The following is a 15,999-nucleotide window of genomic DNA, read 5'->3' on the forward strand; positions in this document are numbered from 1 at the left end:
GCCCCCTGTCCTAAAGGGGCCCCCTGCATGTAGACTTTTATGGAGGGAGGATGTATTGCTCTTTTAATACTCCTTGGCTGAATGTCTCGTTATTAGAGATGAGCGAACACTAAAATGCTCGGGTACTCGTTATTCGAGACGAACTTTTCCCGATGCTCGAGTGCTCGTCTCGAATAACGAACCCCATTGAAGTCAATGGGAGACTCGAGCATTTTTCAAGGGGACCAAGGCTCTGCACAGGGAAGCTTGGCCAAACACCTGGGAACCTCAGAAAAGAATGGAAACACCACGGAAATGGACAGGAAACAGCAGGGGCAGCATGCATGGATGCCTCTGAGGCTGCTTAATCGCACCATTATGCCGAAATTATGGGCAACAGCATGGCCATGACAGAGTGACAGAATGAAGCTAGATAGCATGTAAAACATCCAATAATTGACCCTGACACTATAGGGGACGGCATGCAGAGGCAGAGGCAGCGGCAGCAGGCTAGAGAGTGGCATGGCGACATACCCTAATTGGACTCAGGCTTCAAACCAATGGGTGTCAGAGAGGAACCAAAGGAGGTGAGCAAGAAGCGCTCAAATAATATCGGTACATGATAAAAGTTTGCCAGTATATTTTGTGGATTACACAGCAGGGTGGCGACAAAGTTAACAACTTTGATGTGGAATGCCCTGTAATAGCTCTTGGGCGGTGTGCCTTTTATCGCCTAGGCTCAGCAGTTTCAGCACCGCCTGCTGTCGCTTAGCGACGGCACTGCTGCTGTGCCTAGAGCTACCGACTGATGGCGCCATGCCCACGGATGGTAATTCGGAGGAGGAGGAGGTGGAGGAGGGGTGGGAGGAGGTATAGTAGGCCTTTGAGACCTGGACCGAGGTAGGCCCCGCAATTCTCTGCGTCGGCAGTATATGACCAGCCCCAGGGTCAGACTCGGTCCCAGCCTGCACCAAGTTAAGTGTAGTAGCGTTCTTATAAGTTTGGGATATGGCGGGTGAGGGGAATGTAAACAGATGCGCAAGAAGCGCATGATGCGCATGGAGCTGGCGCTCCGCTGCCAGGCGAGCTTTCGCCAATTCAAGCCCCTGTCTCTAGGCTACTCCCCAAACAGCACTTCTAAGAACCTTTTGTATAAGATCAAGTGTAGTAGCGTTCTTATAAGTTTAGGATATGGCGGGTGAGGGGAATGTAAACAGATGCGCAAGAAGCGCTGAAATAATATCCCTAAATGGTAAAAGTTTGCCAGTATATTTTGTGGATAACACAGCAGGGTGGCGACAAAGTTAACAACTTTGATGTGTAATCCATGAAAACAACCCAAATTTCTGCCTGACACACCTCGTTTGATAAAGGGACGATGTATGGAGGCAGCTATATGGACGACTTTTGGAGGTAGCAATGGAGACAACGTGTGGAGGCTGCTATGGAGACAATTTAATTTGGATAGTGCCTGTATGTGGCAGTCCCAAAAATTTTTCAAACCAGAGGAGCAGGTAGGTGGCCCTCCAGTAAAATGGAATAGATTGAGTGCCTGTATGTGGCAGTCCCAAAAATGTTTCAAACCAGAGGAGCAGGTAGGTGGCCCTGCAGTAAAATGGAATAGATTGAGTGCCTGTATGTGGCAGTCCCAAAAATTTTTCAAACCAGAGGAGCAGGTAGGTGGCCCTCCAGTAAAATGGAATAGATTGAGTGCCTGTATGTGGCAGTCCCAAAAATGTTTCAAACCAGAGGAGCAGGTAGGTGGCCCTGCAGTAAAATGGAATAGATTGAGTGCCTGTATGTGGCAGTCCCAAAAATGTTTCAAACCAGAGGAGCAGGTAGGTGGCCCTGCAGTAAAATGGAATAGATTGAGTGCCTGTATGTGGCAGTCCCAAAAATGTTTCAAACCAGAGGAGCAGGTAGGTGGCCCTGCAGTAAAATGGAATAGATTGAGTGCCTGTATGTGGCAGTCCCAAAAATTTTTCAAACCAGAGGAGCAGGTAGGTGGCCCTCCAGTAAAATGGAATAGATTGAGTGCCTGTATGTGGCAGTCCCAAAAATGTTTCAAACCAGAGGAGCAGGTAGGTGGCCCTGCAGTAAAATGGAATAGATTGAGTGCCTGTATGTGGCAGTCCCAAAAATTTTTCAAACCAGAGGAGCAGGTAGGTGGCCCTCCAGTAAAATGGAATAGATTGAGTGCCTGTATGTGGCAGTCCCAAAAATGTTTCAAACCAGAGGAGCAGGTAGGTGGCCCTGCAGTAAAATGGAATAGATTGAGTGCCTGTATGTGGCAGTCCCAAAAATGTTTCAAACCAGAGGAGCAGGTAGGTGGCCCTGCAGTAAAATGGAATAGATTGAGTGCCTGTATGTGGCAGTCCCAAAAATGTTTCAAACCAGAGGAGCAGGTAGGTGGCCCTGCAGTAAAATGGAATAGATTGAGTGCCTGTATGTGGCAGTCCCAAAAATTTTTCAAACCAGAGGAGCAGGTAGGTGGCCCTCCAGTAAAATGGAATAGATTGAGTGCCTGTATGTGGCAGTCCCAAAAATGTTTCAAACCAGAGGAGCAGGTAGGTGGCCCTGCAGTAAAATGGAATAGATTGAGTGCCTGTATGTGGCACTCACAAAAATTGTTTCAAACAGAGGACCGGGTAGGTGGCCCTCCAGAAAAATTAAATGCATGAAGTACTATAGCAAGAGCCAGTGGGCCCTGTCAAAAAATAGCCATTTTCCTCTGCTTTACTGTACAAAGAGGAGGAGAAGGAGGAAAATGAGGAGGAGGAGGAGTGGATCAATTATTCAGGTTGAGCTTCCTTCACCTGGTGGAGATTGGAAATTCTGAGAAATCCAGCCTTTATTCATTTTAATAAGCGTCAGCCTGTCAGCGCTGTCAGTCGACAGGCGTGTACGCTTATCGGTGATGATGCCACCAGCTGCACTGAAAACCCGCTCGGACAAGACGCTAGCGGCAGGGCAGGCAAGAACCTCCAAGGCGTACAGCGCCAGTTCGTGCCACATGTCCAGCTTTGAAACCCAGTAGTTGTAGGGAGCTGTGTGATCATTTAGGACGATGGTATGGTCAGCTACGTACTCCCTCACCATCTTTCTGTAAAGATCAGCCCTACTCTGCCGAGACTGGGGACAGGTGACAGTGTCTTGCTGGGGTGACATAAAGCTGGCAAAAGCCTTGTAAAGCGTACCCTTGCCAGTGCTGGACAAGCTGCCTGCTCGCCTACTCTCCCTCGCTACTTGTCCCGCAGAACTACGCACTCTGCCGCTAGCGCTGTCAGAAGGGAAATACTGTTTCAGCTTGTGCACCAGGGCCTGCTGGTATTCATGCATTCTCACACTCCTTTCCTCTGCAGGGATGAGAGTGGAAAGATTTTGCTTGTACCGTGGGTCCAGGAGAGTGAACACCCAGTAATCGGTGCTGGAATAAATTCTTTGAACGCGAGGGTCACGGGATAGGCAGCCTAGCATGAAATCTGCCATATGCGCCAGAGTACCAACGCGTAAGAATTCACTCCCCTCACTGGCCTGACTGTCCATTTCCTCCTCCTCCAACTCCTCAAACTCCTCTTCTTCTGCCCATACACGCTGAACAGTAAAGGACTCAACAATGGTCCCCTCTTGTGTCTCACCAACATTCTCCTCCTCTTCCTCCTCATCCTCCTCCACCTCCACCTCCTCCGATATGCGCTGAGAAACAGACCTGAGGGTGCTTTGGCTATCAACAAGGGAATATTCTTCCCCTGTCTCTTGTGACGAGCGCAAAGCTTCCGACTTCATGCTGACCAGAGAGTTTTTCAACAGGCCAAGCAGCGGGATGGTGAGGCTGATGATGGCGGCATCGCCACTGACCATCTGTGTTGACTCCTCAAAGTTACTCAGCACCTGACAGATATCAGACATCCACGTCCACTCCTCATTGTAGACTTGAGGAAGCTGACTGACCTGACTACCAGTTCTGGTGGAAGTTGACATCTGGCAGTCTACAATCGCTCTGCGCTGCTGGTAAACTCTGGATAACATGGTCAGTGTTGAATTCCACCTCGTGGGCACGTCGCACAACAGTCGGTGAGCGGGCAGTTGGAGGCGGCGCTGCGCTGCCCTGAGAGTGGCAGCATCTGGGCTGGACTTCCTGAAATGCGCACAGATGCGGCGCACCTTCGTGAGCAAATCAGACAGATTGGGGTATGTCTTGAGGAAACGCTGAACTATCAGATTTAACACATGGGCCAGGCATGGCACATGTGTCAGTCTGCCGAGTTGCAGAGCCGCCACCAGGTTACGGCCGTTGTCACACACAACCATTCCCGGCTTGAGGTTCAGCGGTGCCAGCCACAGATCAGTCTGCGCCGTGATGCCCTGTAATAGCTCTTGGGCGGTGTGCCTTTTGTCGCCTAGGCTCAACAGTTTGAGCACCGCCTGCTGTCGCTTAGCGACGGCACTGCTGCTGTGCCTAGAGCTACCGACTGATGGCGCCGTGCCCACGGATGGTAGTTCGGAGGAGGAGGTGGAGGAGGGGTGGGAGGAGGAGGAGGCATAGTAGGCCTGAAACACCTGGACCGAGGTAGGCCCCGCAATCCTCGGCGTCGGCAGTATATGAGCAGCCCCAGTGTCAGGCTCGGTCCCAGCCTCCACCAAGTTAACCCAATGTGCCGTCAGCGATATATAGTGGCCCTGCCCGGCAGCACTCGTCCACGTGTCCGTGGTCAGGTGGACCTTGTCAGAAACGGCGTTGGTCAGGGCACGGATGATGTTGTCTGACACGTGCTGGTGCAGGGCTGGGACGGCACATCGGGAAAAGTAGTGGCGGCTGGGGACCGAATACCGAGGGGCGGCCGCCGCCATGAGGTTGCGAAAGGCCTCGGTCTCTACTAGCCTATAGGGCAGCATCTCCAGGCTAAGCAATCTGGAGATGTGCACATTAAGGGCTTGGGCGTGCGGGTGGGTTGCACTATATTTGCGTTTCCGCTCCAGCGTCTGGGGTATGGAGAGCTGAACGCTGGTGGATGCTGTGGAGGATCGTGGAGGCGACGATGGGGTTTTTGTGGCAGGGTCCTGGGCAGGGGGCTGACTAGCAGCTGACACAGGGGAAGGAGCAGTGGTGTGCACGGCCGGAGGTGAACGGGCTTGTTGCCACTGAGTGGGGTGTTTAGCATTCATATGCCTGCGCATACTGGTGGTAGTTAAGCTAGTAGTGGTGGAACCCCTGCTGAGCCTGGTTTGGCAAATGTTGCACACCACAGTCCGTCGGTCATCCGGTGTTTCCTTAAAGAACCTCCAGACTTCTGAAGATCTAGCCCTTGCCGCAGGAGCCCTCGCCACGGGAGCTTCACTAGTTGACACATTTGGCGCTGATGCACCAGCTCTGGCCCTGCCTCTCCGTCTGGCCCCACCACTGCCTCTTCCAACCTGTTCTGGTCGAGGACTCTCCTCCGTCTCAGAAGCACTGTGTTCACCCGGCCTCTCAACCCAGCTTGGGTCTGTCACCTCATCATCCTCCGATCCCTCAGTCTGCTCCCCCCTCGGACTTCCTGCCCTGACAACAACTTCCCCACTGTCTGACAACCGTGTCTCCTCATCGTCGGACACCTCTTTACACACTTCCACTACGTCAAGAAGGTCATCATCACCCACAGACTGTGACTGTTGGAAAACCTGGGCATCGGAAAATTGCTCAGCAGCAACCGGACAAGTGGTTTGTGACTGTGGGAAGGGTCCAGAAAACAGTTCCTCAGAGTATGCCGGTTCAAATGCCAAATTTTCCTGGGAGGGGGCAGACTGGGGGGGAGGAGGCTGAGGTGCAGGAGCTGGAGGAGTGGCGATTTCGGTGACATGGGTGGACTGCGTGGAAGACTGACTGGTGGTGGACAAATTGCTCGAAGCATTGTCAGCAATCCACGACATCACCTGTTCGCACTGTTCTGGCCTCAACAGTGCTCTACCACGAGTCCCAGTAACTTCAGACATGAACCTAGGGAGTGTAGCTCTGCGGCGTTCCCCTGCTCCCTCATCAGCAGGTGGTGTCTCACCCCGCCCAGGACCACGGCCTCTGACCCCTGCAGTAGTTGGACGCCCACGTCCCCGCCCTCGTCCTCTACCCCTAGCCCTCGGGTTAAACATTTTTAAAATGAGAGTTATAACTTTATTTTTTTTTTTACTTTTTTTTGTTTTTTTTTGTGTTTTTTTTTTTTTTTTTGTGTTTTTTGGTTTTTTTTGAGTTTTTAAAACCAAACAATGCTATCCTATTGCTATGGCTATTTTCTAGCCAAGTATCAAAGCACACTACTATGCCAGATGAGATGACACTGAGTTAGTGCCTAATTGAAATCCAACCCCTACTAAATTTTCCCACTTCGGTCTTTGCTATGGATATGTGTGTCACTAAGCGCAGAACACAGCGGTCGCAAGTCTCACTACAAATTGCTCAGAATTGGCTAGTACATGCACTGCAGAAAGTACAGCCACCAGCAGATCAACCAGAAATCAAATATATAGAACGCTACTGTATGCGTAAGTAAGCTCTTTGTATTCTCCTATGGCTATTTTCTAGCCAAGTATCAAAGCACACTACTGTCAGATGAGATGACACTGAGTTAGTGCCTAATTGAAATCCAACCCCTACTAAATTTTCCCACTTCGGTCTTTGCTATGGATATGTGCGTCACTAAGCGCAGAACACAGCGGTCGCAAGTCTCACTACAAATTGCTCAGAATTGGCTAGTACATGCACTGCAGAAAGTACAGCCACCAGCAGATCAACCAGAAATCAAATATATAGAACGCTACTGTATGCGTAAGTAAGCTCTTTGTATTCTCCTATGGCTATTTTCTAGCCAAGTATCAAAGCACACTACTGTCAGATGAGATGACACTGAGTTAGTGCCTAATTGAAATCCAACCCCTACTAAATTTTCCCACTTCGGTCTTTGCTATGGATATGTGCGTCACTAAGCGCAGAACACAGCGGTCGCAAGTCTCACTACAAATTGCTCAGAATTGGCTAGTACATGCACTGCAGAAAGTACAGCCACCAGCAGATCAACCAGAAATCAAATATATAGAACGCTACTGTATGCGTAAGTAAGCTCTTTGTATTCTCCTATGGCTATTTTCTAGCCAAGTATCAAAGCACACTACTGTCAGATGAGATGACACTGAGTTAGTGCCTAATTGAAATCCAACCCCTACTAAATTTTCCCACTTCGGTCTTTGCTATGGATATGTGCGTCACTAAGCGCAGAACACAGCGGTCGCAAGTCTCACTACAAATTGCTCAGAATTGGCTAGTACATGCACTGCAGAAAGTACAGCCACCAGCAGATCAACCAGAAATCAAATATATAGAACGCTACTGTATGCGTAAGTAAGCTCTTTGTATTCTCCTATGGCTATTTTCTAGCCAAGTATCAAAGCACACTACTGTCAGATGAGATGACACTGAGTTAGTGCCTAATTGAAATCCAACCCCTACTAAATTTTCCCACTTCGGTCTTTGCTATGGATATGTGCGTCACTAAGCGCAGAACACAGCGGTCGCAAGTCTCACTACAAATTGCTCAGAATTGGCTAGTACATGCACTGCAGAAAGTACAGCCACCAGCAGATCAACCAGAAATCAAATATATAGAACGCTACTGTATGCGTAAGTAAGCTCTTTGTATTCTCCTATGGCTATTTTCTAGCCAAGTATCAAAGCACACTACTGTCAGATGAGATGACACTGAGTTAGTGCCTAATTGAAATCCAACCCCTACTAAATTTTCCCACTTCGGTCTTTGCTATGGATATGTGTGCCACTAAGAGCTAAACACAACGGTAGCAAGTCCCCCTGCTAATTCCTCACAAAATGGTACTAGATGCAAATTAAAATAAAAAAATTATAACGTTATTGTAGCCCTAAGAAGGGCTGTTGGGTTGTTGTAGAATCACTCCTGCCTAACAGTAAGCTAATAGAACACCCTAACGCTTTCCCTGAGCAGCAGCAGCTCTCTCCCTAGCGGCATCCAGACACAGAATGATCCGAGCAGCGCGGGCAGCGGCTAGTCTATCCCAGGGTCACCTGATCTGGCCAGCCAACCACTGCTATCGACGTGTAAGGGTACCACGTCATGCTGGGTGGAGTGCAGAGTCTCCTGGCTTGTGATTGGCTCTGTTTCTGGCCGCCAAAAAGCAAAACGGCGGGAGCTGCCATTTTCTCGAGCGGGCGAAGTATTCGTCCGAGCAACGAGCAGTTTCGAGTACCCTAATGCTCGACCGAGCATCAAGCTCGGACGAGCATGTTCGCTCATCTCTACTCGTTATCTATCTCCTATATTTGGCTACTTCTAATCTGTATACCTATCTAACCTTATCTATCTAGCTATAAATATATCATCTTTGTATTTATCTTCATCATCAATCTACCTATCATCTGTCTCTCCTATAACATTCTCCTACAGTCCCTTATTACAGATGCTTACCTATTACTGTGTGTAACTACAAAGTGCTATTGTGCAGTGCCTCTTACTGACTGTGACTGTTCATAAATAGTTTTATTTTGTGGCTCCATTTTTAGTTTTGCCGAAGGCCCCACTTTATCTAAAACCGGTCTCTTTAGTGCTATCCACTAGGACCAGGCTGGTTTTCTACTGGGTAGAAAGGCCAGTGACAACATTACAAAAGCAATAAACTTAATATATAAAACTCAAATGGAACGTTTCCACTCATGTTACTGACAACTAACGCTGAGAGGGCATTTGGCAGAGTAAGTCCTTCTCAAATTTGTCATTTGCAATAGAATGTTTCGTTGGATCGTGTCTCTGTACTCTCACCCCTTGGCATTGGTGCAAGTGAATTGCGCCCTATCTAACAGCTATGACATATGAAACGGCAAAATGAATATTTTACCGAATCTCTTATATCTTTTTCAGACAGTCACTATCAAATTACCAAAGGCATACTTCAGATCAGTGAATTCCATTCAGCCCAAATTTATTTGGTGTGTGGTTTGGGTGGCCAAGGGCCCCTTAGAAGGCTTGTGCCCTGGGCAATCACACATGTCATCTCTTTTATAATCCAGTATTGCCTAAAATTTTACTTGGAGTGAGGACCCACAAATGCCAAATTCACCTGATGCAATATGACACAACTGAGAACCAGAAGGAAGCAGATGACTCACAAGTACAGTCACTGGCGAGAGAATTACCTTCATTCACTCAATTTACATCCTGGTCCTCTCCAATCCTACGTGAGCCTTAAACATTTTGTAGGAGCTTTCTGGTACAATTGTGCTATAACAATAAGCCACAGCATCATCTTAATGTCAATTAAAACTTAAGCTTTTTTCCTTTTTTATTGTCTTTCATCTAATAACAAAATTTTCATTTCTGAAAAAAAAAATTACAACTGCATATAATATGCAATTCCCTTCAATTTTCTCACCGTTAAAGCGCGGCTTCTGTTTTTATTGTGGTTGTGACATACCCTGATGCTGCAGTGATTTAAGCTGTTCCGGCTCTGAGAGAACGTGGCATAATGGAGTCCTGAAATCATATCTGTGTGTAGCAGCATTGTTCATTAAATTGGATGCTCCATCTCGGCTTGTTATGTGTGTAGCTCGTGATGTAGATCTATGATGAATATGTTTCTCAGAACAACATTCGGCTTCGTGTTCGCATTGTTTGCTGCTCCACTGGTCAGCACTTTCACTTTTTGGTACAGCACATTCAATTCTAGAAGCCCTGTCAGCATGTTGTTAAATTTTGCAAACGTCCTAAAGTCTGTATTAAAATAGTAAAGAAATTGTCCAAAAAATGGTAATTGGGTTTTTTTCAGTACTTTGACCAAAGGGCACTAGTCTGCCAAGTACTTCATAGAGCCCTTCTTCCATTATCATAATTATGTAATGCAAAGGAGTACAAAGCTATACAGTCACCTGGCTTTTATATAGATTCGGGTATGTAATGGTTTATATGCATTAAAGGGATATGTTACTGTCCGGCTTGCGGGTGTGGATCCTCTGCAAGGCGGGTTAGACAAGCTGCGGCGTGGTACCACCAGGTCGTTCCTCAGGCGTTACTTGTCTGCAGGGGCAGCCAAGGTTGAGGTACAGAGGCGGTAGACAATCTCGTAGTCAAAGTCCAAGCACAGGGTCAGGGCAGGCAGCTGAGATACAACGTCAGAGTCCAAATCCGGGGTCGGCAACAGGGAGGTCCAAATAAATGGGTATTGGAACACGGCACACAGGACAGCAGCACGGAGGGGCACAGGTAACACAGGTATACGGAGGGACTCAGGAACGCAGGAGACACAGGAATGCAGGAGACACAGGAACGTAGGTAAATCGCAGTAGAGCTTTCTCTCAGGCTGTGAGGCACAAAGATCCGGCAAGGGACACAGGAAGAGGCAGGTTTAAGTAATATAGCTGAAAATGGCCAGCGCCAATTAATTGTGCACTGGCCCTTTAAATTTACTGATGGTGGCGCACGCTCGCGCCCTAGGAGGCCGGGATGCGCGTGTCGTGCTGCCGGAGTCAGTGTGGGAACGGGACGAGGTGAGTTAGAATCTGGGGGACCGGGTAGCAGAGAAGAGGGGCACGGGTGCACCTGCGACCCGGTAGAGAGGTCGCAGAAGCACCCGTGACAGGATAGAGTCTCACAGCAGACAAAAGAGTGGAGACTCAATCTCTCACACACTCAGAAGTAGCAAAAAGAACATAAAGGACACTATAGAGAAGTTTTTCCCTTCATTGCTGTGATTGGTAGGACATTACACTTCTTTAAACATGTAGTGACATCGAGTTTCTGAGTATAGAGACAGTGAGCTTCCTAGTATAGAGGACAGTGAGCTTCCTAGTATAGAGGACAGTGAGCTTCCACGTATAGAGGACAGTGAGCTTCCTAGTATAGGGGACAGTGAGCTCCCAAGAATAGAGGACAGTGAGCTTCCAAGTATAGAGGACAGTGAGCTTCCTAGTACAGAGACAGTGAGCTTCCTAGTATAGAGACAGTGAGCTTCCAAGAATAGAGGACAGTGAGCTTCCAAGTATAGAGGACAGTGAGCTTCCTAGTATAGAGACACTGAGCTTCCTAGTATACAGACAGTGAGCTTCCTAGTATATAGGAGACTGAGCTTCCTAGTATAGAGACAGTGAGCTTCCTAGTATAGAGACAGTGAGCTTCCTAGCATAAGAGTAAGTGAGCTTCCTAGTATAGAGACAGTGAGCTTCCTTGTATAAGGGACAGTGAGCTTCCTAGTATAGAGACAGTGAGCTTCCTAGAATAGAGACAGTGAGCTTCCATGTATAGAGACAGTGAGCTTCCTAGTATAGAGACAGTGAGCTTCCTAGTGTAAGGGACAGTGAGCTTCCTAGTATAGAGGACCGTGAGCTTCCAAGAATAGAGGACAGTGAGCTTCCAAGTATAGAGGAGACTGAGCTTCCTAGTATAGAGACAGTGAGCTTCCTAGTATAGAGGACAGTGAGCTTCCTAGTATAGAGGACAGTGAGCTTCTTAGTATAGAGACAGTGAGCTTCCTAGTATAGAGGACAGTGAGCTTCCACGTATAGAGGACAGCGAGTTTCTAAGTATAGAGACAGTGAGCTTCTTAGTATAGAGGACAGTGAGTTTCTAAGTATAGAGACAGTGAGCTTCCTAGTATAGAGGACAGTGAGCTTCTTAGTATAGAGACAGTGAGCTTCCTAGTATAGAGACAGTGAGCTTCCTAGTACGGTCATCACAGAGAGAAGAAGTACTATACAGTTCAGACTTCTGCACTGCATTAACTTCCAGAGACCTTTTTAGTTACATAGATTCCATTTTCTTCCATTGGTTATTCAGATTTATGCCATCAATACAGACTGCACAGCGTTTACATTGCATGGTGTATGTTGCAATTGATACTGTTGGTGAATATCATTCAAACCAACTTCGGTAAAATACTATAAGAATATATGCAGACTGTCCAGGTAATTCTGTATGTTGTAGGTTATGGACCCCAGAGGAGGAACCCGCATATATATATAAGTATATAAACATGTCCTAAATTCGGAATGGACCACCAAGGTACCAGAGGATCTTATGGGTGTAATACCCCAAAAGTCTAGCAAACAACAGCCCAATATAAAAATGCTATGGTCTGTACTCCTAGAAGTTAGTGAAGGGTGGGACCCAGATTTATTTTGTATGGAACCCCAATCCTTATTGTATATATCTAATATGGGAATATCCAGAAAACACTATAAGGAAGTAGCTACTATGCTAAATAGACAGCAGAAGAGCCTGGCAATGAACACATGGCCATTACTGTTGCATAAGATGTGACAGTCCATACTATCTACGCTCAGCCAGACTTTTTTATTAAGGCCTGTAAAACCAGGCTCTCCTACTGATATGATGTATTACTTCCATGTATATAACCATAAAAGTGAAGTAAATTATGAGTCATTCAGTTCTGCTTTAATATGTGTATCCTTTTCCCAATATGACAGTGAATTATAAATAACATCATCCCGTATCTCTGCAAGCAACTGCACTCTCCGTTCTGAAAACTGACCTTCATATCTCTCTGACAACAAAGTCATAAATCTATTTCACAGTTTTTATGGTTGATTGAGTTACAAATTATTGCTTGGGTTACAGTCCGATTTTAAGCACCTCTGTGGGCTACGCAGATGCCAAGTTGCTGCATGACACAGTTGGAAGTTGTAGAGAAACACAAGGCAGAAAAATGATGTATTAAAAAATTGCAATCTGTCTTCTGGTAGAAATGTGCATAGAACATGGAATATCCTATCAGGAAAGTTTAATGCTCTACAGTGCCGAAAAATGATTATACAAAAAAATCTAAATCTGAAGACTTTCAAGGCAGCAAAATATGGAAGTACAGTACATACAAATATTTGAATTCACTTAAATACGAATATGAACGTTTGATACAAAAACCCAAAATGCTATAAATAAATGAATACAACAAAAACTCAATATCAATACAAAACTCCATCACAAAATGGAGCCTAAATAGGCTTTTGGAAGTAGGCAGAGTTATCTCCAAGATGGCCACCATCTACAACTACAACTCTCATGATCCCTAAGTTCTCAGTAACAGTTCCTAAATCTTATGCTCTGCTCCCAGTGAAATTAATAGTATATTGACTAATTAAATGGCCAACACATTTTAATTCTACATTACGGTGTGTGTCCAAAAAATTTTCTACTAAGGAGAGCAACATTTTAAGTAACACCTAACTACATATAATCTTCTATTTTAATGACCCATTTGAATATGAATTATACTTATTCCAGTATTACCACTTTAAAGCTATTCTCTCAAACATTGTTTGTCTCTTTTATTTGGATAAGACGTGTTGAAGAGATATTGTGCTTATTAATTCTTAAAAACTATCGTATTGTATTGTTTATATGATTTATTTTATAATACAAAAATAGTCATTGGAAGCAGCCGTATTGGAGAAATAAATATTATTTAGTATGTAGGCAGAGCAACAGGATGTGTTTGCTTTGTGGCATTTGGAAACAGGAAGTGACTAATTACAACTTCCTCCCACAGACACCTAGGTTTGACAGAATAGTACAGAACTTTATCTGAAAATATATTGTGTAGTATGGCACCATAAGGACATTAAAACTTTTATTCAAATTCATCCTCTACCGATATGAAAAACCTCAGTGGACATACCCTAGCCTAGACTGGGTTAGAAAGCCAAGAAGCGGGATATAATAAATATGGTGGTTACGTAATGTTAGTTCAATGAAGTCTTGATATTGGGCAACAAAATACTCACCCATAAAAGGGGAACATTTATCATACCCTTGGTGCAATCATTAATTTGTGTCTTTTTCTTCTCTGTTTGCACAAAAAGATATTGAAAAAATTGAATATTTTCAATGCTATCATGGGATATTGGCTATGATGGGGTAAAGTTGAGCCACCGGCCTCCACCAAATTCATAATCTTTGAAGAGAGAAACTACTTTGAAAGTTTGGTAAAACTGACTCCATCCCCTTGCTGGAATAGATTGGTGCACATACTGTGGAGGCTATGGAAAAAATTTATGAAAATGCCTGCACCTTTGAAAACACTGGTCTTGATATTTGACCTTCAAGGTGTTTCTATTGTTTTAACTGCCTGATATAATAAAATTGAGTCCATATATGAAGAGAGGCTACAGTACACCAGAGGAGAAAGATGGAGAAGCAACTCCAAATGTCCAGAAGAAATCCTAACGTCTAAGTACTATGTTTATTCTAAAGGACTTACCAAAAAATGACAGTTTTAGACACTGTTTGACTTTAGTCCTTGTGAAATTGGAAATTGAAAAATTTTCTGCTGAAAGACATTCTCATGAAAGAGGTCTCATGCACAAGGCTGTATGCTCTTCTGGGCCATACCTGGGTGTAGCATAAGGCCCCTTCCACACTTGCGTTGTAGATCACGTCAGAGTCTGATCAGGGAGCGATCAGGGTTTGGTCAGAGAAAAACTGACGTTTTTCATCAGCATTCAATCAGTTTTCAGTCAGAGTTTGTTCAGTGTCTCAGTTTTTCACGCGCGTTTTCAATGCAATTTCAATGCGTTTTTCACACGCATATAACGGGTGTGAAAAGGACTCAGGACTGAGCTCTATCTTTTCTATGGCAATTGATGCGTGAAAAACGCATTGCACTTGCATTGGACTTGCATGTGTCTCAGAGGGCAATGCGTTCTTGGTGCGTTTTTCACGCGCGGGACTTGCAAAAGTAGAGCATGCTGAGATTTAAATGTGCGTTAAAAAATACGCATGTGTGTGCATGAAAAAAAATGCAAGTCTGAAAAAGCCTGTTGCTTACAATGGGTCAGATTGCAATGCAAGTTCTGAACGTCAAAAGCACGCGCAGAAGGGGCCTAAGACTGGGTGTACAGTCATGGCCAAAAGTTTTGAGAATGATACAAATGTTAATTTCTACAAAGTCTACTGCATCAGGTTTTATAATGACAATTTGCACATACTCCAGAATGTTATAAAGAGTGATCAGCTTAGCAGAAATTAATTGCAAAGTCAATATTTGCCTAGAAAATGAACTTTTTCCCCAAAAACACATTTCAACTTCATTGCAGGTGCCTTAAAAGGAGCAGCTAACATGGTTTCAGTGATTGCTCCAGTAACACAGGTGTGGGTGCTGATGAGGACAGGGCTGGAGATCAATCTGTCATGATTAAGTAAGAATCACCCCACTGGACACTTTAAAAGGAGGCTGGTGCTTAGCATCATTGTTTCTCTTCTGTTAACCATGGTTATCTCTAAAGAAACATGTGCAGTCATCAGGGGCGTTGCTAGGTCAAAAGATCCGGGGCCCGTGCCCCGGATCTTTTGGCTGGTGCCCCGGATCTCCTCTCTCTCTCTTCACGATCCAAGTCCTCTGGACATAGATCGTGATGAGAGGCTGCACAGTGTTCACTGCTTTCCCTGCAGGACCTGTGATGATGTCACAATCACATGACCTGCAGGGGGCGGCAGTGCACGGATCTGCAGGAGTGAGTGAGGTGAGAGGGAGAAGATGGGAAGATCTATATGGGCACATAGCAGGGAGATCTATATGGGGCACATAGCAGGGGGATATATATGGGGCACATTACAGGGGGATCTGTATGGGGCACATTACAGGGGGATCTGTGTGGGGCACAAGACAGGGGGATCTGTATGGGGCACATTACAGGGGGATATCTGTGTGGGGCACATAACAGGGGCATCTGTGTGGGGCACATGACAGGGGGATCTGTGTGGGGCACATTACAGGTGGATGTGTGTGGGGCACATAACAGGGGGATCTATATGGGCACATTACAGGTGGGCTGTGTGGGGGGCACATTACAGGGGGATCTGTGTGGGGCACATTACAGGGGGATCTGTGTGGGGCACATAACAGGGGGATCTGTGTGGGGTACATTACAGGGGGATCTGTGTGGGGCACATTACAGGGGGATCTGTGTGGGGCACATTACAGGGAGATCTGTGTGGGGAACATTACAGGGGGAACTGT

Source organism: Engystomops pustulosus, chromosome 1 (genome assembly GCF_040894005.1).
Source record: "Engystomops pustulosus chromosome 1, aEngPut4.maternal, whole genome shotgun sequence".
Lineage (NCBI taxonomy): Eukaryota > Metazoa > Chordata > Amphibia > Anura > Leptodactylidae > Engystomops > Engystomops pustulosus.